Source organism: Harpia harpyja, chromosome Z, assembly GCF_026419915.1.
Source record: "Harpia harpyja isolate bHarHar1 chromosome Z, bHarHar1 primary haplotype, whole genome shotgun sequence".
In the NCBI taxonomy this organism is placed as follows: domain Eukaryota; kingdom Metazoa; phylum Chordata; class Aves; order Accipitriformes; family Accipitridae; genus Harpia; species Harpia harpyja.
The window spans coordinates 83,564,964-83,589,850 of NC_068969.1; the positions used below are offsets into that span (position 1 = coordinate 83,564,964).

General features: G+C 40.7%; 1 protein-coding gene across 3 annotated transcripts in view; it reads left to right on the forward strand.

Annotated features, from left to right (window-relative positions):
• PTPRD (protein tyrosine phosphatase receptor type D) overlaps positions 1 to 24,887 on the forward strand; it is a 1,297,083-nt gene that overhangs the window by 268,185 nt on the left and 1,004,011 nt on the right. For all 3 annotated transcript variants that reach the window (XM_052775887.1, XM_052775885.1, XM_052775888.1), the window contains one exon: positions 20,802 to 20,874. The gene's annotated coding sequence lies outside the window, so the exon portion shown is untranslated. The remainder of the gene's footprint in view (positions 1 to 20,801; positions 20,875 to 24,887) is intronic.

The following is a 24,887-nucleotide window of genomic DNA, read 5'->3' on the forward strand; positions in this document are numbered from 1 at the left end:
TTAACCCATCTCAGTATTTTCAAGCAGTTCAACTGTCTTGATTTCCTCACCCTAGCTGGTCCCATTTCCACTCCATCCTTCATTGCAATTTCTTCCCATTTTCATTAATTTCTAAGCAAATGAGAATAAGTTAATGTAATGACAATATCAATAGAGTCATGCTAGCCTCAAGACAGCAAATAGAGACTAAGCATGAAATCTACTCTCTTTCTTGGTAGAATATATATGCCTATAGGCATTCTGGTGTACCTTTGCAAAAATGGAGGGCTGACTACGGATGTCCACACCACAGTTCAGACTGAACTGTTCAACATATAATATGGCTGTCTTGAAATCTTCAGCAGGCTGATATAAAATTGATGTTTAAAGGCCTTTAGCTGGAAAGGAGTAATCAGCGTTGTCTGGATTTGGGACTATAGATAGCTGAAATGGAACTGAGAATGAAGACAGACAATCTCTTAAAAAATGTCCAGTGCTGTGTAAGCTACATGTTACTGCGTACTGTTCATTTAGCATCAACATGACTTTGCAGTGCTAAATAGTGATGTGTATTTTGTGACCTAAACAGAGGTCTCCTAGCAGGAGGACAAAATGAGTGTGTGTGGCTCCTTTCCTTTCCTTTCCTTTCCTTTCCTTTCCTTTCCTTTCCTTTCCTTTCCTTTCCTTTCCTTTCCTTTCCTTTCCTTTCCTTTCCTTTCCTTTCCTTTCCTTTCCTTTCCTTTCCTTTCCTTTCCTTTCCTTTCCTTTCCTTTCCTTTCCTTTCCTTTCCTTTCCTTTCCTTTCCTTTCCTTTCCTCTTTCCTTTCCTTTCCTCTTTCCTTCCCTTCCCTTCTTTCATTTTGTTTCCCCCCCCCCCCCCCCCCTTTCTGGAGCTACCAACTCTTACAGAAAGCTGGGTATTCCCTGTGAGGTCCCTGCTACCTATCCATAATATATGCTTTTTACCTTGTTTTTTTTATTCCCCCTAAAGTAATATTTTTATGTATATTCATGAATGAAACTGTAGTATGGAAATTTATGCTATAAAATTAAACAAATCATTCTCCATAGAGACCTCTTTGTCTTTAATTTCCCCCTCCCTTTGCATCTTCTCATTGCCCAGTTTCAGGATGGTTTACGCCCTCTAGTTCATGTTTACCAATCTGGTTTAGTTACCAACTCCCCCATTCAAATATTGGATTGCAAGGAGATTTAGGTCCATATTTTCATAATTTTACACTCTTGATGCCATTAGAATAATGAGCATTTAGATGGTTACACAGATATTATGCACCTAAATTTCAGCAATGGTAAGAGTTTTAATGTTTCCTTACTTATGAAAAAGCATTCACTTTTCTTTAAAGTTGACTCAGGAAAGGAATCCTTCCAGCAGATGGCAGTAACTCTCCATCTACCCCAGCTATGACTGAAAATTTGTAATCATCCTAAGCGGAAACTCCTGTTGTTTTTTTTTTTCCCAGCTGATGGCTGAATTGCTTACCCAGGCTATTCTTTTCCAGTTCTAGCTTTCAAAAAGACCAAGCACAACAGGTATCATTAAGTCACCTGAAACTAGCCAAGACAAGAGACATCTAACTCCTACATCATAATTAGTTCGCTGTACTGATAATTCAGATAAATGAAGGTGGATCGAAGTTGTAGTTAAATACGCACATAAGTGATAGGGCTGCACTGGTTAAGTTACCTTTGCAGCTGCAAGAACCTGAAGCTAGCCTGGCTTTTACTCAGCATCTATAAAGATTTTCTTGCAGTGGACTTGTCATTCCTAGCTATTCTGCTTACTTGATACATCTGTAGTATAAGTGCTATTGGACAGGATACACGCAGTCTCCTTAAAGGAGAGTCTTGCTCAACCAGTCTTCTCTAGTCACAAACGATCACAATTATCTTCCTGTTCAAGGGATACTGTCAAATAGAATATTTAGAAAGAAGCCAATTGACTCAAATTTAGTGTATGCTGCAGCTTCCTATAAATAATGAACTTACTTTATCTTAAATCTGCCTTAAAAAAAAGTGTTATAGTAACTTCTTTTCTCTTCCTGATGAAAAATCAGTGCAGCTACTGAGATAGATTGCCTGTGACTCTATACTACTGCTTATTGGCTATGCATAGACTTAACTTCATCAAACAAATAATCTCTCTGCAGTGGAACGCCTTGTTTAACTATACCTTAATACATTAATAAGCCTTTTTAGGATCCAGATGTAGCTGACTACAATTAATTTATTGTTGTATATAAGAAGCATGATCAAAAATACATATATAATCAAGGGATTATATATATAATGCTGCCACTGCCACCAGTTTCCTTGTTATTTGGTATTTAAAGAACTTGTAAATAAAGCTCGTTAATGAAACAGAAGTCTAAGAGAAACTTAACTTATTCTGTGTTTCTTTAGTGGCAAGTATGAGAGATAAAAAAAATGTGATTACTTTAAACCAGTTCAAATATAATCCAGATTTCAACGTGACAGTTAATACTACAAAGCATTTTATCTGCTGAAGACTTTTTATTTTTCTTCCAGTCTAAAAGGATATTGCATCTTTTTACCAAATATGATTAAAGGACTCACATTAGAAAACAGAAAATTGTATAAAAATACTATGAAGGAGCTCTCAGTTATCTGATGACAGACAATTTCTTAGATATGTTGTATGCAGAGTGGAGGTACCAGGGGAAAAGAATCACTAAAAGTGCACTGACAACCACAGAATAATCTTTTCTAACTTTATAACGTTTTGTAACATGAACATTACCGTTTAATTGTTAGCTTTCTTTTTTTTTTTTTTTAATTTTTATTTTAATTTCCATGAAGAAAAACATGCTTTGCTTGCCACATCTGTTCAGAAGATTTTGGAGGATTTCTGGCCCTTTTGCTTTTAATCTCCATTTCCTATTGCTTATGGTCTAAGATCACCTGTATCAACTGTCTGTAGAAACGTGTTATATTCAGAAAGGGTTAGAGAGACAGGATACTGTTGTGAGATGATGTGAGAAGATGGGAACAGGTAGAACACTTTGGCTTTTCTTTTGTAAATCTGTCCTTGGGAACTTTGGCTTCACTCAGCCAGTACTGGGCTACATGATGGCTTCAAAGGACTTAAAATGGGTATCCCAGTTTTCTGACACTCATCAAGAGTTTTTGCGGTGGGGAATTCGATTCATATATTTAAATTTTAGAAAAAATGCACTGTATTTTATAACAGTAGTACATTCAAGATATATGTATATATTTTCTGCAGAACATAATTTTCTGGATATGTACATATTTCACATTTTCCATAATATGTCAGATGTTTTGTTTAGACCATAGTTCTTGACTTACAGAAAAAGTAGAATCATAGCAAAAAGGGAAAGGTTTACGGCAGTCCTGCTCCAGGGTGCATTTTATAACTCATTCTGGATTTACAACCAGAAGAAATAATTGCAAAATTTTCAGGGTTTGGTGTGTGGGTCCCCCCCCCCCCCCATTTCTTTTCATGACTTTTCAACTTACCAATGCCTATTTTGTAGCATTTGGGTGACATATCAGTTGACCCATTAGTAGAATATTTTCCTTATTATTTCAAAGGAACTGTTGAACAATTTCCATGTGGTAATATGCTATTTTCTTAAATGCCAAATGCTATCAAGTACTATTTGCATTCATTAGATATAAAAAGGAGCCAATAAGAGAGTAGAATTAGAAAGCCATAGAAACAAATTAATTTTAAATGGAAAAAAAAAGTAAGGTAGTAACAGAAGGCAATTTGTATATGCATTTCATTTACGATTCTTAATTTTACTAAGAAGATTGGTAGGTTTTATAAAAGAATACCTTTTAGCTTTATTGCAGATATAGAGCATTGTCACTACTACAGCTGTGTCCAAGGCACAGTAAGTTAGCTCACATGAAAAAGTTAGTTTTGCTGTGATGTCTTCTGTGCCTGGTACTCTGAGAAAAAAGTGTGTCAACAGTTTCCACTTTAGAAAGTTTACAGACTAGACAGTTGTTTTAGGGTGGTTTTGAGGATTCCTGAGAAGGTAAACGCACACACACTGATTATAAGGGAAGAAGCAAGCTTTTTATTAACTACACACATGCGTTATGCTAAGGGTATTTTACAAAGCGAAAAAAACCTATTAACATACCGACCCAAGGACTGTGAAGAAGAAGATGAACCATCCGTACATTCCATACATTCTTGTGTCATCTTGAGCCGTGAGCCCAGTCCAGCAGTTGGTAGGTGCCAGCTTTATGTGGAAGTCCCCACAGAGGCAACAGTGACCTTGCCGTACACGAGCCCACTGCTCTTCAGAAAACCCCAGTATTTTATACATTTGTGGAGGAACAGGTGTCGACACTCGCTGCCAATGAGTGCCGAAACACGCCTCGATTGCAACATAGGAAGCCTATGGCACATGCGCCCGCTGGCCAGGCATGCTGCACGTGCCATAGTCATCCCTTCTATTGGTTCATGGGCTCTGTGCAAGCAGCAAATTACCATAATCCATCAGTCACGTCAACTATGCTCTAACCAATAGCAGGACTTTTGCAAGGTAAGCAAAATTACGTGTGGTGCCTTGTATTCCTCCATTATTGCACGTACTACCTCCCCTAAGATTGCTCTACTTTCTTATCCCTATGGTCAGCATTTCAAACAATAGACAATAAACTATCTGTTCCCTGTGCTGACTACGTTTTTTAGTTATCTATTTCTTACTCAGTGTTCATCCACGGACCAAAATTCCATCTTTTAACCCTTCCGTACACAACAGTATATTAATCTAGAGGCTTTGTAAAAATGTAAGGTTAGTATGGGAATTAATTCTATAGGGCTTTGATAATAGAAGAATTAGGAGACAAGTTGATGAAAAATATTTCCCCCCCCCAACATTATGTGATATTTTTCCAAATACCAGAAATACCTGAACAAAAAGCCTAAGGTAAATTATTTATTGCAGAGGCAAGACCATGATCAAACTTTGAATACCTCAGAAGATTCAACTTTTTTCAAAAGTATCTAGCAACTAAAATTTTTGGTGAGGAGGAAATACTTGTTCCACCTCAATAAAGGATGAACAACATTTTTAAATTTGATTTGATCTGTTTTGGAGTGGGGCCTGGGGCCTGGGCAGGAGCATGGGCCTGTGACAAAGTCACAGAGCCAGGGCAGGGATATGGAGATATGGTAAAGCACAGGGGCAAGAGGAGGCCCCAGAGGTGGCAGGGGTGGAGGCAGAAGGGTCAGCCCAGAGATTCCTGGTGGCAGGGACTAGGGGGAAAGATGAGATTGATGACTTTCGGCTCAGCTGTAGCTGTGGGGACAGCCCAAGGCCCCTGGTGAGGCCCTGCTGCAACTTACTTCGGGGGAGTCACTGGGGAAAACACTGGCACAGCTGTGAGGCAAGGCCCCATGGTGTCTAACTGTGGTCTCTAACACTGCTGTGAGTCCTGGCCCTATGACACTCAGCTGGGCGGGCTGCAGGGCAGCCTCTGGCACAGCCCTGGGGCCTATCCACCATGGCCTGGCCTTGGGGCCCAGCTTCCACCCACAGCTTGGGGCTCAGGAAAGTGCTGCGGCAGTGGGACCATCCCTGGTTGTACAAGCTGGGAGCTGGGCACACACCAGGTTGGGCAGAGCCCTCCCTGGGGGGTGCAGCCTCCTGGGGGAGGAAGAACCAAGGGGGTGGCGGGGACCGTCCCATCCTGCAGTGGTGCAGCAAGGAGGACAGGTGTGGCCCGGGCCTGTCAGGGGCAGTAGGGGGTAGGGAGGGAGCCGGCCAGACCTCAGGAGCCCTGGTCAGGGGCAGAGGCCTGCATCTGGCCAGGCTTTAAGGGATGCCCCAGGCCTTGACATCCTGGGTCAGTCCTGGCTGCTGCTTTTGCCTCAGCCCGTGATAAGTCTCCCAGAAACTTCTGTGTCATGAAGAACAAATACTAACATTTATATTAGTATTACTAACACTTATATTAATAAAGGAGGGCAGTACTATCTGCTCTACTAATTTTTTTTTTCCTACGATTTATGAGGTCTTTTTACAGCTTGGGTTTGCAACAGAGTTGGAATAGAAATTGGCAAACTTTGTCAAATACAAGGTAAAACAACTCTGATGCCATCCTAATAGGTAAAAAAGGGTTAAACACTTTTCCACTTCATCTCTCCACAGGGGCCTGTTTACTAGAGCTTAAATCTCTACCAAACAGCAGCCTGAAACCCCTCTATTTTAATTCTGTGCTACTACATTCCCACTGGGGCAATGCCATGTTTCTTGGTATGATTCTTTGTCGTGCTGCCTCTAAATAGCAATACCACTGAGAATGACTTTACAGGAGGAGAAACACTGATTTACTTGCCTGTAAAGTAATTTCTGGAAGGCTGCCTGCTTGCACCATACCCTAAGAGAGAGGTTGTGTTTCAGTCTGTTGGTGAAAATGAGATTAGGCAAGTGAGAGTTCTTAATAGGCTGTCCCCACATCTCCAAATGCAAATACAACTCTTAGCTTCACCATCTGCTGCCAGCTTTCTGGACTAATAGGCAGGTGACCTTGAATGGCCTGGATTGACCATGAATGTGGGATCAGGAAAGTATTCAGAGAAACATATTTAAGGGCAAAGTATCTTTTATTCTTATAAAATACATTAGGTACAAAAAACCTAAACCAACGTATTTCAGTATCTGTCTTGCATGTCTACATTATGACCTCCTTTCCCACTATCTCTAGAAATGGGAAATACTCTCTGGCCACTTTAGACCAAACTTCTATCTCCCTAGTTTGTCTAGCATTTTTGCAGAACTTTGCATTTTTGTTCTCTAAGGAAACAGATTGAGCTAAATTAGGCTTCGGATTTGCTATATGTTAAAATTCCTGATTTTGATGTAATTATTCACATTTACATGTTTTAATTTGAGGGATGAATATTTTTGCTCTTCTTGGACATTACTCTTTGGAGCCAAAGACACATCTCCTGGTGTTCTTTCTTGAATAAAATGGTTAAATAAGGAATATTGCAGTATAAACTTCTTTTGAGCTATACATGTTTTTCACACTCTTTATGTTGCATCTTACTTTGAAATTCATCATCTTTCTAAAGATGCCAGTAGACACTCTCTGTGTACTCACACATCTTGAGAATGATTATCAGATATTGCTGATGGCAAGCATTGTATCAGCAAGGAAAATTCGCTCTTAATAAGCAAGCAACTTTTGGCAGTACAATCTCTTTGTCAAATTCTTTAAATAAAAATCATATTTTCCAATTTTGTGGGGAAAAAATCGCTATGAAAGGAGAATTCTAGCTATATACCAAAGTTTTATACAGTCTTTTTCACCTTCAAAAATTTTTTATTGAAATTATAGAGGTCTTGAGCCTTCTCTCTGACACTTATTCTAGTTCAGGCTAAGTACCTCCAGCCTGGAGAAGATTCAATTTCTAGTTCCCTTACCCTGCTTATAATGAAACCAATATTCTCATTTTTTTAGTGCTTCCATTTTTAAAGGTTTTCTACATACTTTTTATAGTCTAAATCTGAAAATAGCTAATGCTATGGACAGTGTTATGTTGATGCAATTAAACAGTTTCCAGCATCTAAATGAAGTTACTCAGATCTAGGAAATCTCAGCATGACAGTTCTTTGTACCATGTTGACTATGAGTCAGAGTTACTTGATTCCTTCTCTTCTCACTGCTTTTTGTTTTGGGTATAGATGTGTCTTTCTTTTCTAGAGCACACAAGTGGTTTCTTGTTCTTGAGTCCTAAGTCCATCTAGGACATCATCTGCTACCCTGTGCCATATCCATATGCACAACCACACTGTTTAAAGAGATTCCTTTGGAAAAAATTTGGCTTGGCTACAATCTCATTTGTCCTGATAGGTTGTTCAATTGTTAAAGAGCTCTCTTGTCTGCCTGTCCATGACTTCCAAATACCCAAGAATGCTTCTTGGCATTGTGGAAAAAACAATCTATAGTCTAGTTACCATTGAAAGATAAGTCCCAAATCATGTGCTTCTGCCCCTTTCCCTGTGCTGGTGTGACATTCATCAGACTGTCATCAAAGAGGTAAACCTACAGAAAATGAGACCCTTGTGTTTTAAGTATCAGTGCTGAGCTCTCAAGACTCATTGACTGTGTGTCAGGGCAGTGACAGAGAGGACAGAATAACATGACAGGAAGACATACTCTCTTTTCTCTGGTAACTGTTAGTTTTGCATACTTAAGGCATGAAGTACAGTAAATGGCAATTTCCATCATTTCAATACAAGAGTGGTTATGAAGAAGACTAAAGGACAACTATAAGAGAATTAACCCTAATGAGGTCAAATTGAAATGAGTACCATTCATTCACATAGATCCATATGCTTTCGTAGTATTCTTCAATAAATCTATTTACATGGTATGTCAGTGACATAGCAGAAGACTGTCATCCCCATTTACCAGTGACAAACCCAAGAGAAGCCTGGCCATGGTCACACACAGAATCTAAAAGAACAGTCTGTCTCTAGTATCCACTGGCAGCCACTTGGCATGGTCCATTTCTTTTCTCTCCAGAGCTTGTAACACTGTGTGACACGGACTTAGAAACAAGGTTTGGGGGCTGTGGCATTGGCTTTCATATATTTTATATTTAGAGGCAGGCAATAAATATTCTGGAGACACAAGAGGTTTTTTGGGGGAGAGAATATTTTTGTAAAAATTATCACAGGCATTTTATAAATCATTTTCTGCTGAAGCAGAGTACAGCCTGTTAATCCTTTGGGCATGTGTTGCAATATTACTGTCTTGATGTTCATAGCACCGTAATCCACCTTTCTCTTCCTGGAAAGGATCTTTTTTTTTTTTTTTTATTTTATTTTTCCTTTTAAATAGCAATGGAACAATGGCTCCTTATTAAGTAATGGAGATTTTTCTGTGTCTGCAAGTTTAGGAAACCAAACAGAGGAGTGTCCAGAGCTACCCTCTGATATTCAGCTGCGCTGTTGATCTTGGTGATTTTTGAGGTTTTATCATCTTTGATTTAGACTCATAGCTATGCTGATATACTGATATCCTTAATGATACTGAAATGAGAATTAAATGAGCCCTAACAGTGAAATTATTAAAAGAAATTGAGTAAGAATAGAAAAGACCCATGGGAAGGTAGGTAGAAAAAACCTGCAGGGAGTGGTGGGGTGAAAGGCACACACGCCCCCAAATATAGGAAAAAGTTAGTCTTACCAAACTTCTATCTTACTACCATAAATTTGCAATGGTTCATCCTATTTTTTTTTCTTCCGATTTCCCTTTTTAGGACTCAGCCCTATAACTCTTCTTCTCTCTTCTTCTTTTTTTCCCCTCTTTTAAATGTACACAGAATGTGTTTATTACTCTTCAAGAAAATGACAATAAATTAATCTTTTTAAAGTGGCTGTAATTGTGCTTAGTAGTTAGAATCTTTAGGACATAGTTTTACTTCTTTTGGTTGGAAGTACTGCTTTTTTCTAAAGAATACTTGAAGAAAAATAGCAATATTAACAGAAAGGGAAATTATACTGAACATGAAGAAAGTCTTTCAGTAGTGGTGAGCTGGACAGGTTAATAGTTTTCAAGTGATGAAAGCCCTTGTACTTGGAGCAAGCAAACTTAATACAAACAGCTAAAATACGTAGTTTAGAGTACAAAGGGTACTGATGAAAGATTGGATTAATTCACAAGGAATCTTATATTTGCACGTGTTTATAAAAAGGGGCAATGGGTGGTGCAGCAGTTTTTCAGGACATATTTTATGAGTTCATATTGCTTAATCAGCATTCCTATGATGTGATAATTAATTAAGCAAATAAGTAAAAAAAGTTAATTGGTGCTTTTACATACATAAAGAAAATGCTAACCAGTGTATAGCGTCAGCCTAAGAAATGTATGCCATACTCACAGCAATATTAAAATGTAACAAAATGTGTATTCAAGATAGTAATTTGTCAGCCTCCAGCACTGACATCATATATCCCTTATTATTTGCATATTTCCATTCAATCTGCTTCCAGTGTGACTGTGGAAAATATAGCTGATATTGAAATGCTCTTGACGTCAAAATGATTGACTGGTCCATTGTCATATACAACCTTGTTTCACTACATTTGAAGGAAGGCATTGCAAGATCATATTAAATAAATGCTCCAAACATACTGATATGCTTCCCTTTCAGTTTATACTACTTTACATTTCTTTACTTTTAACAAGGGAAAAAAACAATCTGCAAACTCAGGTACCGGTTCAGAATAGTGGACTCTTCCTCAGTAGGTGAGAAGCAGCAGCACAGAGAATCAGCACTTCAAAAATATTTGGCACCTTTCAGAGCTGAAGTTGAGATCTTTCCAGTTTACTTTTTCAGTCTCCAATAGTAAGAAAGAATCTGAAATATTTTGGTTGTTTCTTAAAAGCTTATAACAAGAAAGTAGGACATAGGAAAGTTTAAAAAATGCAATATCAGTAGCTTTCAAAACAGTCTTACAGGGTGGGGGTTTTTTTTGATTGGGTTTGGATTGCAATGTACTGTAGTCTAGTCACCTCAGATCAGAAAGGTATCTTTCTGAGTTCCACATAAACTTATAAGACACTTGGCACTACTATGAAATTGTGAGCTAAATTTGGTATCATAGAATAAAGCCGGAGTCAGCTTTGGAATATGTAATAAATTTTTTCATATCACAAGATTTTTCATATTCTTAAATGTAATCACACTGCAACAAGTACACTGAAAGTCTTTGTTGCCGAGTCTACCTCTTTACCTTTAGGGTCTCTACCAAAAAAAAAAAAAGCTATTTGAAAAGTAGCTGCTTTTTAACCTCACTCTTCCTATCCCAGAGAAGGTTCAGAACTTCATTCTTCTGATACTTGGAAGTACTTCGCTTCTTATTTGTAATCCCTAGCTAACACTGTAATTTCTGATGACTGTAAATTTTTAAAATCAGAATTAGTGAGAAATTCAACCCATGCTGTTAGGGAGTTATTCAGGACAATATAGATGTGACAAAAAATTGTGTCTTCATAGAGAAAATGCCAAAAATGTGTCTTTATATAGAAAATTACTTTATCATACTGAAAGCAAAATTGAAATTTTCAATTTTAAACTTAAATTTTATGTACTGGTATCTTTTAAAATATAGAAGAAAAATTAATGATTTGTTCAGGAAAAACAAAATCATTTGACTGATTTAAAAAAAAATAAAATTGAATTTTGGAAATGAACCACCAAATGGATGTTCATAGTATTTCATTTGGTTACAACATAAGGAGGAGGAGGGCATATGCCTCTTATTCCTGTCCAAAATAAAAGTGGATAATTTTTTTTATCAGGAGGATATATATATATATAAACAGGTGCATGTTTTTAAGTTCAAATGTTTTGCATAAGCATGAATGTTTTATAATTCCAGAAAAGTAGTAATTATATTAATCTAACATATAGAAAAACTTTTTTTCAAATTGTAGTTCACTGAAAAAAGGTATCCAACTTGTAAGAAAAATAATTAATAAATGTGACTAATGGGTACTTATGTACAATACTATTTCCTGTAAGAACAGGAAATAAAGACGTACTTTAAAAGTGATAATTCAGAAGGAATTTACAGTTATTCAATTACATGAGTACATTAAATTTTCATCCTGCTTGCAGTTTGACGTTCAGATGATTGGATCACATTTTGAAGTAATTATGTTATCTTTTGGGTCATAGTTAAATGCCTATAAAATGTTGCAAAGTTCATGAAGATGAAACTGTTTCTGTTTATCTGCTGATATCAGATTGAAGAATTAACGAATTAAGCAAGCTAGGTTTAAAGACTGGGAGGAAGGAGGATCTCAGATGTCAATGTGGAAGTAAGGCAAATGGGCATTGGGAGACCATTTACCATTGATATATGCATGCTGCCAGCTTTAATAAATGCTGGTTCTTGTTACATAATGAAAGGCACAAAAGTTTTCCCCAAATGCCCACACAAACCAGAAGAACCAGCCAATGGGTTCATAAATCAGAAACTTTACTTAAAGGTAAGTTTCAGAAAGGGAAGGAAGGTGTTAAGGAGCTCACTTTGTCCATGGCTATGGGTAGCTTCCAGCTGCCTGTGAGACCATGGTGTAGTGCAGTCTGGGGCTGTGTGTACTTGTCCTTAAGTCAACGGCATTGTAGAAAGCTGCAGAAATCTCTGGCTGAGTCGCCGAGGAAGGAGAAGGTGGGAGTGCACCATGTTCTAGTTGTGTCCCTGTCTGGGCCTGAGGCTGTGAAAAACAGGACAGTATCAACAAACAACGGGCGCAGCCACCCTTGGTCGCCCCAGGCAACCCCTGCCCAGAGCTCTCCCAGCCTCAAGCCAAGGCTGTATGTCCCAGGTCTCCTGGCAGCCAGGAGACACCCATCCTGGGCTGTCCTTGTCACCAGCCACAGGGTGGCCTGGGCCACTGCCAGCCTGTGCTGACTGTGACGTGGCCGTTACATTACTGGGGTTGGTGCCAGGAGCTGATGGCTTGAAAATAGCACCAGCCAGATGTTATTCTGAGTCCTTATCTCTGTGTTGATGTCTTTTTAGAAAGCTGAAAATCGCTCTGGATGAGTGACTGAGAACAGGAGTGTGCCATGATCCAGTCATGTCCTCTTCTGGGCCGCTGGCCCTAAAAGCAAAGGAGAAGCATTCACTATCTGTTGCACCACAGGCAGCCCCTGCCTCCTCGCCTGTGGCCCTGCTGTCCCCTTCCACGCCTCTTTCCCTGTTCTCTCACTTCAGCATTTGCTCACCTACCAGCATACCTCCAACCTAGGCTGGCTTACCACACAGCCCTTTCTACAACCCCCCTAGGCCAGTTGTGTCATCAACCCCCTGTGACTTGGCCACTGCTCATGTTCTGCCTGCTGTGACAGAGCCCCTGTAAAACTGGGCAGGGTGTCAGGGGCTGATGGAAGGCCCAAAACTTGGCTGCCCAGGGAAAAAGTAATGTTGCTCTTCAGATTTACTCAAATGCAGATGATAATTCAGTCCTAGGAGGAAAATGGCCAACACAGAGAGCCTGCTGTTGCTCTTGTAGAATAGAATAATTCCAGTTGGAAGGGATGTACAAGAATCATCTAGTCCAACTGCCTGACCACTTCAGGGCTGACCAAAAGATAAAGTATGTTTGAAAGGCATTGTCCTACTGCTTCTTAAACACATACAGGCTTGGGGCGTCGACCACCTCTCTAGAAAGCCTGCTCCAGTGTTTGACCAACCTCTCAGTAAAGAAATGCTTCCTAATGTCCAGTCTAAACCTCCCCTGGTGCAGCTTTGAACCATTCCCACGTGTCCTATCACTGGATCCCAGGGAGAAGAGATCAGCAGCTCCCTCTCCACTTCCCCTCCTCAGGAAGCTGCAGAGAGCAATGAGGTCACCCCTCAGCCTCCTTTTCTCCAAACGAGGCAAGCCCAAAGTCCTTAGCCGCTCCTCACAGGACATGCCTTCCAGCCCTTTCACCAGCTTTGTTGCCCTCCTCTGTATGCATTCAAGGACCTTCACATCCTTCTTAAATTGTGCGGCCCAGAACTGCAGACAATACTCAAGGTGAGGCCATACCAACGCTGCAGAGAGCGGGCTAATCACCTCTTTTGACCAGCTGGTTATACTGTGTTTGATGCACTCCAGGATGGGGTTTGCCCTCTTGGCTGCCAGGGCACACCGCTGACTCATGTTGAGCCTGCTGTCAACCAGCACCCCCAGATCCCTTCCTGAAGCACTGCTTTCCAGCCACTCCTCTCCCAATTTATACTTGTGCCTGGCGTTACTTCATCCTAGGTGCAGAGTCCAACATTTCAACATGTTAAATTTCATCCCATTAATCATAGTCTAATGCTCCATTATATCGAGATCCCTCTGCAAGGCCTCTTGTCCCTCAAGAGATTCAACATCACCTCCCAGTTTGGTATCATCAGGAAACTTGCTAATGGTGCATTCAACTCCTGCATCCAGATCATTGATAAAAATACTGATTGGAACTGGCCCTAGAATTGAACCCTGAGGAACACCTCTGGTGACCGGTCGCCAGCCAGAGATAGCCCCATTCACTACAACACTTTGAGCCCTGCCCTTCAACCAGTTCTTCACCCAGCGCACCATGTACCCACTCATCTCACAGTTGGACAACTTGTCCAGAAGGATGGTGTGAGGGACACTATCAAAAGCCTTACTAAAATCCATAAAAACTACATCCACTGCCTTCCCTTCATCCACTAGGTGGATGACCTTATTGTAGAAGGATATCAAACTAGTTAAACAGGACTTTCCCTTCATGAACCCATGTCTACTGGACCTGATGACTGCATTGTTCTTTAAATGCCTTTGAAGAGTACCCAGTATGTTCTTCTCCATAATTTTTCCAGGAACTGAGGTTAGAGTAACAGGTCTGTAGTTTCCTGGGTCTTCCCTCACACTCTTCTTGTAAATTGGAATAACATTGGCTAGCTTCCAGTCAGCAGGGGCCTCCCCAGACTCCCAAGACCTTTGGTAGATGATTGAGAGGTATAATTAATAATTATTAATAATTAATTAATAATTTGGGTTTTGTTTTCAAACCATCTTGTACTTGCTTCTGCACAGAAAGCATGTAATGTGAGTGGGAAATGGGGTGGGATAAATGTTTGTCAGTTCAGTATGACTTTCTCCTCTGGTTTTTCCCAGATGTGGAAACAGGAAGGAATTCAGAATGGCTATACTTTCAGGATCAAAATGCAGCCTGTTGAACACTACTTAAAAAACCCCATATGTATAAACATGATTTACTATGTATAGAAATATAGCACATTTCTTACAGAAGACCTCCAATTGTAACTTCTTTGTTAGCCTTAGTGCTCATCACCCAAAGTCTGATGCACGTTCCAGAGACCCAGTTACGGGATTGTCATGGTTTCAGCCCAGCCGGTATCAAAGAACCACGAGGCCACTTTCTCACTCCTCCCCCCGGCTATGGTGGGATAAGGAGAAAATATAAAGGCAGGCTCGTGGGTCGAGATAAGGACTGGGAGGGATCACTCCCCACTTATGGTCATGGGCAAAAGACAGGGTCGCCTTGGGGAAGAAAACAAAATTAATTTAATTTACTACAAATCAAATCAAAACAAGGATATTAGGAAGTAAACCCAAACCTTAGAACACCTTCCTCCCACCCCTCCCTCCTTCCTGGCTCAACTCCACTCCTGGCTCTCTCTATCTCCTCCCCTCAGCAGTGCAGGGGGACAGGGAATGGGGTTGGGGTCAGTTCATCACACCTTGTCTCTGTCACTCCTTCCTCCTCAGGGGGAGGACTCATCACTCTTCCCCTGCTCCACCATGGGGTCCCTCCCCTGGGAGACAGTCCTTCACGAACGTCTCCAATGTGGGTCCTTTCCACAGGCTGCAGTTCCTCACAAACTTCCCTGGTGTGGGTCCTTTCTGCAGGCTGATCTTCAGTCACAAACTGCTCCAGCGCCGGCTTTCCCATGGAGTCACAGACATCTTCAGGGGCATCTGCTCCCCCGCTCCCCTCCATGGGCTGCAGGGGGACAGCCTGCTGTCTCACCACGGGCTGCAGGGGCATCCCCTCCTCCCCCGCTCCTCCTCCCCCTCCTTCTTCACTGACCTCGGTATCTGCATATATGTTCCTCTCACATTCCAATCCCCCTGGTCACTGCAGGTTCCCCTTCTTAAATCTGTTCTCCTAGAGGCGCTGCCACTGTCACTGATGGGCTCGGCCTTGGCCAGTGGCGGGTCCGGCTTGGAGCCAGGGAAGCTTCTAGCAGCTTCTCACAGGAGTCACCCCTGCGGCCCCCTCCCCTGCTACCAAAAAAACCCATGCCACACAAATCCATAACAGGGATCAAACACATAACACTCTATTTATAATGACTAGTTATTTTGTAATTACTGCCTTATTGTAATTCCATATACATAATCAAAATCACAAAGCTTAAAGAAGAAAATAGAAAATAGATTAATTTAGATATGTTTTGATTTGATCTGAGAGTACATGAGAGTAAGAAATTAATATTTGCTAGCAAATGTTAACTTTTACTAGTAGCTGGAAAAAACAACTTGTAGGCAGCTGCATACTTCTATCTTGCCACTTGCACTTCCTTATACTGTAAACAACAGAAAAAGGGGTTTATTTATTCTTTCGTAAGGCTCACTTTGCAAAAGAGGTTGTACACACTCAGAAGCTTTCCAGTCCATATTCCTTTACAGAGTTCTAGTACTTCTGAATTTGCAACATGTAGAATTTCTGTGTAATCTCATTTACCTTCTGTTTTGTAGTAACTCTGGGTGAGATTTTCGACTGAAAAATCCAGATTTAGTTTGACCGAAATACCTCACAATTTATTTTGCTCTTGGGAAAGGAGAGAAATCATATTTTAAAATCCTGACATTTGCAAAAATATTTTTTGTTTCATTAACTTGTGATTAGCTTGGACACAATTGGGAGTCCTTAGTCTGTAGTGATGCTCTGGGTCTTTATTCATGTGCTTCAGTAAATTGTTAGTCTGGAAGGCCAAGCCAAAGCCTAATGAAATCATTGGAAGATTCCTGTTGATTTCAGTGTGGTTTGGATCAAGGCCTTGCTGTACCTTCCATGAATATTCAGGAATCTTGGTGATGAGATTGTTATGTCTCCACATGCTTGGGTACTTGGAGGTCATAAATGCCTAAATCCACGATCATGCTTAAATTTAAATCCAGGAGAAAAAGACCATTTTAAAGCCATGCCACTGACATTTTGTTGGCATTTTCTTGAACTATTTCATATATCTGAAAATAGCCTTTTTTCAGTACCAATTAGCTGTGCTTTCCATTATAAAAAAAGAATCTGAGGAACGAATAAGTTTTGCTCCAACTTCATTATTTCCTTTAATGTCACTGAGTCTTAATGTAGTTATGATTTTTAGGGAAAAAAAAGTTCTATACCTGCCTATTTTCAACAACTTTCTTTGTGTTGCATGTGCAGTGCATTTCAAAAAACCATTTTTCTCTGAAATACTGTTATATTATGACAAAAATAGTTTCCCCTAAAGTTTAGGGGAAAAGTTTTTAGGGTGAAACATTCTTGATTGCTATTTGCCATTTATGGCTATTTACTTGCCTTTTATTTTTTCCTGAATCGTTAGGAATATTGTGGCTTCTGAATGTCACCAATGAGATATAGAAAAAGGTGTAAGGTGGCTATCAATCACAGTCTGCCTAGGTGGATGGAAAACCCACAAACTCTAAGTACCATGACTAAAATATAACAGAATCACAGAATCACAGAATGGCTGAGGTTGCATCTGGAACAACCTCCCTGCTCAAGCAGAGCTACTTAGAGCAGGATGCCCAGGACCGTGTCCGGATGGCTTTTTAATATTTCCAAGGATGGAGATTCCACAGCCATTGCTGGGCAAACTACTCCAATGTTCAGTAACCCTCACAGTAAAAAAAGCTGTTCCTAATGTTTAGACAGTTTCTGTGTTTCCTTGTTACCATTGCCTCTTGTCCTGTCATTGGACACCAATGAAAGGGCCTGACTCCAGCTTCTTTGCACACTCCCTTCAGATATTTATATGTATTGAAGAATTCCCCTTGAGCCTTCCCTTCTCCAGGCTGAACAGTCCCCACTCTCTCAGCCTTTCTTCATAGAGAGATGCTCCAGTCCCTTCAATATCTTCATGGCACTTCATTATTTCTCTCCAGTATGTCCATATCTCTTTTATACTGACGAGCCCAGAAGAGGACACAGCACTCCAGGTGTGGCCTCACCAGTGCTGAATAAAAGGGAAGGATCACCTCCCTTGACCTGCTGGCAACACTCCTCCTAATGCAGCCCAGGAAGATGTTGATCTTCTTTGTGGCAAATGCTCATTGCTGGCTCATGTTCACCTTGATGTCCACGGGGTCACCCAGGGGCCGTTTGTGCAAAGCTACTTTCTACTTCCACTTGTTAAACTTCGTGAGGTTGTTGTCAGCCCATTTGTCCAGCCTGTCAAGGTCCCTTTGAATGGATGCACAAACATCTGGTGTATCAACCAATCCTCCCAGGTCTGTGTCATCTCAAAATTCTGAGAATACACTCTGCCCCATTCTCTAGATCATTAATGGAGGCATTGAACACTGTATTACATAGTATTGACCCCCGAGGCACACAGCTAGTTACTGGCCTCCAAGTAGACTTTGTACTGCTGATCAAAATGCTCTGTACACAGCTGTTTATTCCATTTTCAAATGACCTCACTGTCTGCTTATTCAGCCCCTACTTTATCATCGTCTCTGTAAGGGTGTTACTGTGGACAGTGTCAAAAGCTATATGGAACTCTAGGTAGGCAATATCCATCACTCTCTCCTCATCTACCAAGCCTTTCATTTCACCATAGAAGGTTATCAGGTTGGTCAAGCATAACTCCCCCTTCGTGAATCCATGCTGACTGTTCCTGGATTTTTCTTGTTGATCAACTGTCTGGAAACTGGTTTCCAGGATTTGCTGCTCTATCACCTTCCCAGCAATGGAAGTAAGGCCTGATGGGCCGGTAGCACCAAATTTCCCCTGGTCTCTGGGATTTCTGAAGGGTGGTCTTACTAGTTAAGACCAAGCAAAGAGGTCATTAATTATCTCTGCCTTTTCCATGTCTTCTTTCACCAGGGCCCCTGCCACATTCAGCAGTGGGTCCACATTTTTCCTAGTCTTCCTTTACCTGTTGATATAGAGGCCTTTCTTGTTGTTTTTGACATCCCTTACCAGATTCTGTTCCTGGGCTTTGATTTTCCTACCTGTATGTCTGCATGCTTACAGTGTCTCTGTATTCCTCCCAGGTTACCTGTCCCTGTTTCCACCTTTTATATACTCTCTTTTTATGTTTGAGTTTTGCCAAGAGTGCCTTGTTCATCCATGCAGGCCCCCTGGCATTTTTGCCTGACTTCCTGCTTCTTGGGATGGACTGCTTGCAGGATATGATCCTTGAACATGAAAAGCATTGCAGAGAACAATCATATTCAATAGAATGACAGAAAATGTTTCTTTTTTATTATTGCTTGTCTTAGTTTAAAGTTAACTTTTCAACAGTGAGTAATTAACTTCTTTGTTGACGCCATGCATATTTAGAAAGTGTGCTGAATATCCACTGTACATAAGAGGGGATCAAAAGACATCTGCATTATTACCTCATTCTAACTGTCACAGTATGTGCTTCAGTTATATTATTGGGAGGGTTTTTTTTCAAACAAAGGGAGTACAAAGTCTACAAGACCTGCAGACTAGCAGCGTAAAGACCAAAATCTGCTGCTTTTTGTTTTTTTTTCATGATTGTATTTTAAGTGGAGTGTATTTTAAGTTTTATTTCAGAGACAAAAGAAGGGAAAAGGAAGTACTGAAAGTGAAGATGTTATCAAGGCCCATAGAGTATAGTACAAGACGAATGAGAAGGAAAGGAGAGTATCTCTGGTCAGGCTAAGCCAGCTGTTATCCACTAAAAGAGAGAAGAGTGAAAAAATGGAACAATTGGATATTTATGGAAGACAGTGGGAAGGTGGGAGCATGAGAAATATTAAGGTGCATAAAATTCTAGAAGGAAAAAATGGATACTTGAAAAGACAAGTAGGCAAGTTAGACCTAGAAAACAAGAAGGGAGAAAGGGCAAAACCATCATGTTCTAGAGAAGAGGTTCTATGATGATGGCAAAGGTGAAGCAATAAACGAATGAATACAGCATAAAAATACAAACCTCAGCCCCCCCAAAAAGCAGAAATTTCCTGCTTAATACAATGATAACAAAACAGTTGGGACTTGGGTTTTTTTGATTTGCTTTTCCCCCCTGCAAGCAATCCTTTATTATGGAAGAAAGGATAGACCATCATTTGTCTAGACTATTTGCATGGGATGAAATAAAAAGAGAATCTGGCAGCCAAAATAAGCTGTTTGCCTGAAGAGTCAACAGGCCAATGCATTCCACAAAAGCAGAAAGAGAAGAAGGTGTGAATAAGATGAAGAAGAAACAAAGGAAAAAGTCAGTTTAGAAAGGAATCTCTTTGCATGATAGAAATGCTGTTGTCACAAAAGCAATTATGTTTTCCTCCTAAGCTATAAATAATACAAAATCAAACCAGTGTGGAGCTTATTTAATTGTATCTTCCTACAGTGACATTCAAACATATGCTGTACAGATGATTCCTGCATTCAGTGTGTACTTGATGCTCATCAGTTTTGGCTTGGATAGTTTATAGAACTCTATAAGCCTGACTTCTAGTGAGAAAGAGTTAAATAATTGCGTTAGAATGGACATCCATATGGTAGAGATTGGCACTGGTTTGTGATATGTGAACAGATTGCTTTACTATTGGCAAGGCTACAGTTCTGTTTTCACAAACTGTTAAGGTAATTTACTGATTAACATACTGCCTGTGCAAGTACTTCAGGTTTTGGTAATACCTCTGGTGTACTTAATGAGCTAATAGCGTAAGTTCATCTATGAAACTACAGTTTTGCCCTAAAAATAGTACATTGAAAAAGAGTTGGTCTAGCACAGTGACACAGCAAGAAAGTGTTTAAGACAATGTGGTTGAAAACACAGTTGTTGTTTCATGAACACTTTAATCAGAAAATATCTAATTCAAATCATTTGATGTATGACCGTTTATGATCTAGACTGTTTTACATCAGAATTACTCTAGAAATTCCACTTTTTTTTGCTGCCTTTCAATGCTAACAGTTTACAGAAGTTATTTATAGTCAGTGTGCTAACTTTTTCTGTTTCTTGAACCCTTCAGTATTTACTGGTGTTACTGTAGAAATGCAAATAAAACATGTTTTATTTTCTCTTTCAGGGAAATTGTGAAGAGTCTTACACTTTTAATCCTCCAGTCATTGATTGTGCTGTGAGGACACTGTGGTGAGGTGGTAAGTTGGTGTTGATCTCTTGCTTTGATCAGCTAAATTGTCATTTCAGATTTAACTGCTAAAACAATATCCTTCAGTGTTGTGTCTGTGTGACAAAACTTGAGAAATGTCTTCCTGGCTCTCTTGGCAAATGCCCAAAAATATAAGTCTACGATTGGTTTCATATCTAGGAAGTCTGAATCACAGAGGCATCATTTCTGCATTTACAGGTCAACTTTTTATCATATGAATAGAGCAGTTGATCCATACATGCTCAGTGCCTATTTTCCAGAAAACCTGGGTTCCTATACATCTGGAAAACTGGGTGATTATTGTAGTTAGTTTGGTACAGAATGTGTCACTCAGCAATGTTTGATATTGTCAGCTTTTCAAATTTCAGTGATCTGTTTGTCAACTATTTGTCAGTCTTTTTCCAGAATTTTCCCTGTCCCCTCCCACCCCATTACGACAAATCTGTAAAGGCTTTTCTTTTCCTGACTGCAGGGAGGGCTCATAGATTTAAGAGGTCACTGTGTCCTGTCAATGTTCACTGGATAAGCAACTTTTATGAAGCTCTAGTAAATTACATGATGACTTCTGCTGATGTTGGCAACACTCTGCTAGCTCTTATATAACAGTCCCTGGCTAGGAATTTGTAACTGAAATAAGTTTATTTTTAATTTTTACTTTTAGACCCTGAGTGGAGACAACAGGAGTGATGGTCACATATTTCTAGGTGTTAGAACAATTCTGAATAATGAAAGGTCCAATGACTGTAAGTCGCAGTTCAGAGAATCATGACTGGTGACTCTCAGTATTTCTGACCTCCAGCTGCTTGGACTGTCAGCCCTAAGAAACCATGCTCATTCTTTTTTTGTTTGTTTGGTTGGTTGGTTGGTTTGGGGTTTTTTTGTTATAAACTGAAAGTTTATGTTACTGTTGGAGCTTGAGTGCTAAGAAATACAAATTTTAATTTTCCAATGAGAAATCATATGGCTTTTGTTAAGCTAGATACCATTTTGTGGTATTTTTCCATATTTCTATCCATCCATCAATAAAACTAGAAGAATAGTTTTATAATTCCAATTATACATCCTTGTTATATGAAAAAGATTACTGTTCCAGTATTTAATGAGTACAAGAAAACCTTTCAAGGTACTAGATAAAGAGAAGAATAAAGTTATATGCTATTTCATTTTCTACGGACATAGAAATGGTCATTATATGATCTACATCAAGTGCAGAATTAGGACAACTGATGTAGCATAGATTCTTATTCTTTGCTTTGTTCTATTTTATGTTGATAAATGGAGAATTTACAAAGTAAACAGGCTAAATTACTTTTGACTTTAATATATAAACATCACCCAGTGTAGGGTCTGTGTCCTGGTTTCAGCTGGGATAGAGTCAACTGTCTTCCTAGTAGCTGGTACAGTGCTATGTTTTGAGTTCAGTATGCGAAGAATGTTGATAACACACTGATGTTTTCAGTTGTTGCTCAGTAGTGTTTAGACTAAAGTCAAGGATTTTTCAGCTTCTCATGCCCAGCCAGCGAGAAAGCTGGAGGGGCACAAGAAGTTGGCACAGGACACAGCCAGGGCACCTGACCCAAACTGGCCAACGGTGTATTCCATACCATGTGACGTCCCATCTAGTATAGGAACGGGGAAGTGGGGGCGGGGAATTGCCGCTCGGGGGACTGGCTGGGTGTCGGTCGGCGGGTGGTGAGCAATTGCACTGCGCATCCTTTGTACATTCCAATCCTTTCATTGTTACTGTTGTCATTTTATTAGTGTTATCGTTATCATTATTAGTTTCTTCTTTTCTGTTCTATTAAACCGTTCTTATCTCAACCCATGGGTTTTGCTTCTTTTTCCTGATTTTCTCCCCCATCCCACTGGGTGGGGGGGGGTGACTGAGCGGCTGCGTGGTGTTTAGTTGCTGGCTGGGGTTAAACCACGACAGTCCTTTTTGGCGCCCAACGTGGGGCTCGAAGGGTTGAGATAACGACAAACCTGACCAGAGCTTGTTAAAACAAATTTGTTATAAGCATTCATCATATCGGTCTAATAGTCGCTGGTCATTATGTTGATTTATGTGTTCTTAGAGTTGTTGCTCTGGTTTTTAAAGTTCTGTTATGTATCACCTTGCTTGCTGCATGTAGTCCCTCTTCTGCTGCTTATCATCCGTGGGAGGTGGATTAAGGTTTTCGCTTTGATGTATTGTATAACACTGGTTTATGGTATGATAAAGTCGTCGGTTGTGGGATTAATCCGGTACTTGCACTTAGCATTGTCACCTTTATACTCCGGGAGCCATGTGTGGGAAACTATTAATAATTATACCATTTACCTTTCCTCCTTGGAAAACCAGTCTATGGGTGGGATACCTTTCTTCCCCTCTCCTTTCTCCTTCAGTCCAGTTACAATAGTGTTTGAGAATTTTGAAAAATTTGAATACTTTTGGGATGTTGGGACCAGCACGGTCCTAGCCCTACTGCTAGGAATTAGCATGCTCCTGAATGTGGTTCAGCTCTCGTTTAAGGTTAAACAACTATTTAAGAAAATCACCGAGAGATCCGCCCCAAGGCTGGATAATTATGAGTGGCAAGGTGTGTGGGGTAGTATGGGCAAGTACCTAGAAAAGTGGGCACCTCCAATGTTTTGGAAATTCACCCCTGAACAAGTGCAGAATCCAGAAGAACTAGTAAAATATTTGGAAAAGGTATGCTGTCACCCCGGCAGCTCCAGAGAGATACAAATTACTGCAACGTGCTGGGGCCTGGCCCATGCCTATCGAGCCCTGTTCGACACAACTCAGTACCCTCAAGGGGAAGAGAAGGTCTCTGGACCTAACAACAAAACGATGAGCACTGCGGTCACCCAAACCTCTGCAACGGGCACTGCGGCCCCTCCAGCCCTGGCAACGAGCACTGTGGCTACCCAAACCTCAGCGACAGGCACTGCAGCCCCTCCAGCCCCAGCAACGAGCACAGCAGCTACCCAAACCTTGGCAACAGACACTGCGGTTATCCAAGACCTGGCGAGCGGTACTGCAACTGAACCAGCGGACCAACATGCACCAATATCAGTTACCCCGTACATAAAAAGAAATATAAAAAAAAATCAGTTCGCTTAGCGAAGGATGAAGGCAAACCAGGGTCATCACGGGAACAGGAACAAGAGGCAGAACCAGAGGTAATAACCCGGTCCCTATCCTTGAGTGAGCTGCGGGACATGCGAAAAGATTTTGGCCGCCGTATAGGTGAGCGTATTATTACCTGGCTCCTCCGATGCTGGGACAATGGGGCTAATAGCTGGGAATTAGAAGGTAGGGAAGCCAAGCAGCTGGGATCGCTTGCCAGGGAAGGTGGCATTGACAAGGCAATTGGAAAAGGGACACAAGCCATCAGCCTCTGGAGGCGACTCCTGTCAAGTGTGAAGGAAAGGTACCCCTTTAAGGAGGATGTTATATGTCAATCAAGCAAGTGGACAACCATGGAAAAAGGTATCCAATATCTGAGGGAATTAGCTGTGCTAGAGATGATTCATCATGATCCGGACAACCCACAATTACCCAAAGATCCAGACGAAGTCCAATGCACACGACCCATGTGGCGGAAGTTTGTACGGAGCGCACCATCGTCCTATGCCAACTCACTGGCAATAATGACCCGGAAAGACGAAGAGGCACCGACAGTGGATGAAGTGGCTCGCCAACTCCGTCAATACGAAGAAAATCTCTCCTCCTCCCTACAAGCCTGCATTTCGGCTGTGGAGAAGCTGTCCGGGGATTTCCAGCAATTCAAAGAGGAGATGTCCTATTGCCCACCTGTAAAGACCAATGTCTCAGCTATTAGGAGTGAGCGCTCCTCTGCCCAAGAGAGACAATATAGAAGGTACACACCGCGAGGTGCCCTGTGGTTCTACTTATGTGATCATGGAGAGGACATGAGGAAATGGGATGGAAAACCTACCTCGGTCCTAAATGCACGGGTACGTGAGCTGCGAGGAAAAACCACCACAAAAGGGGAT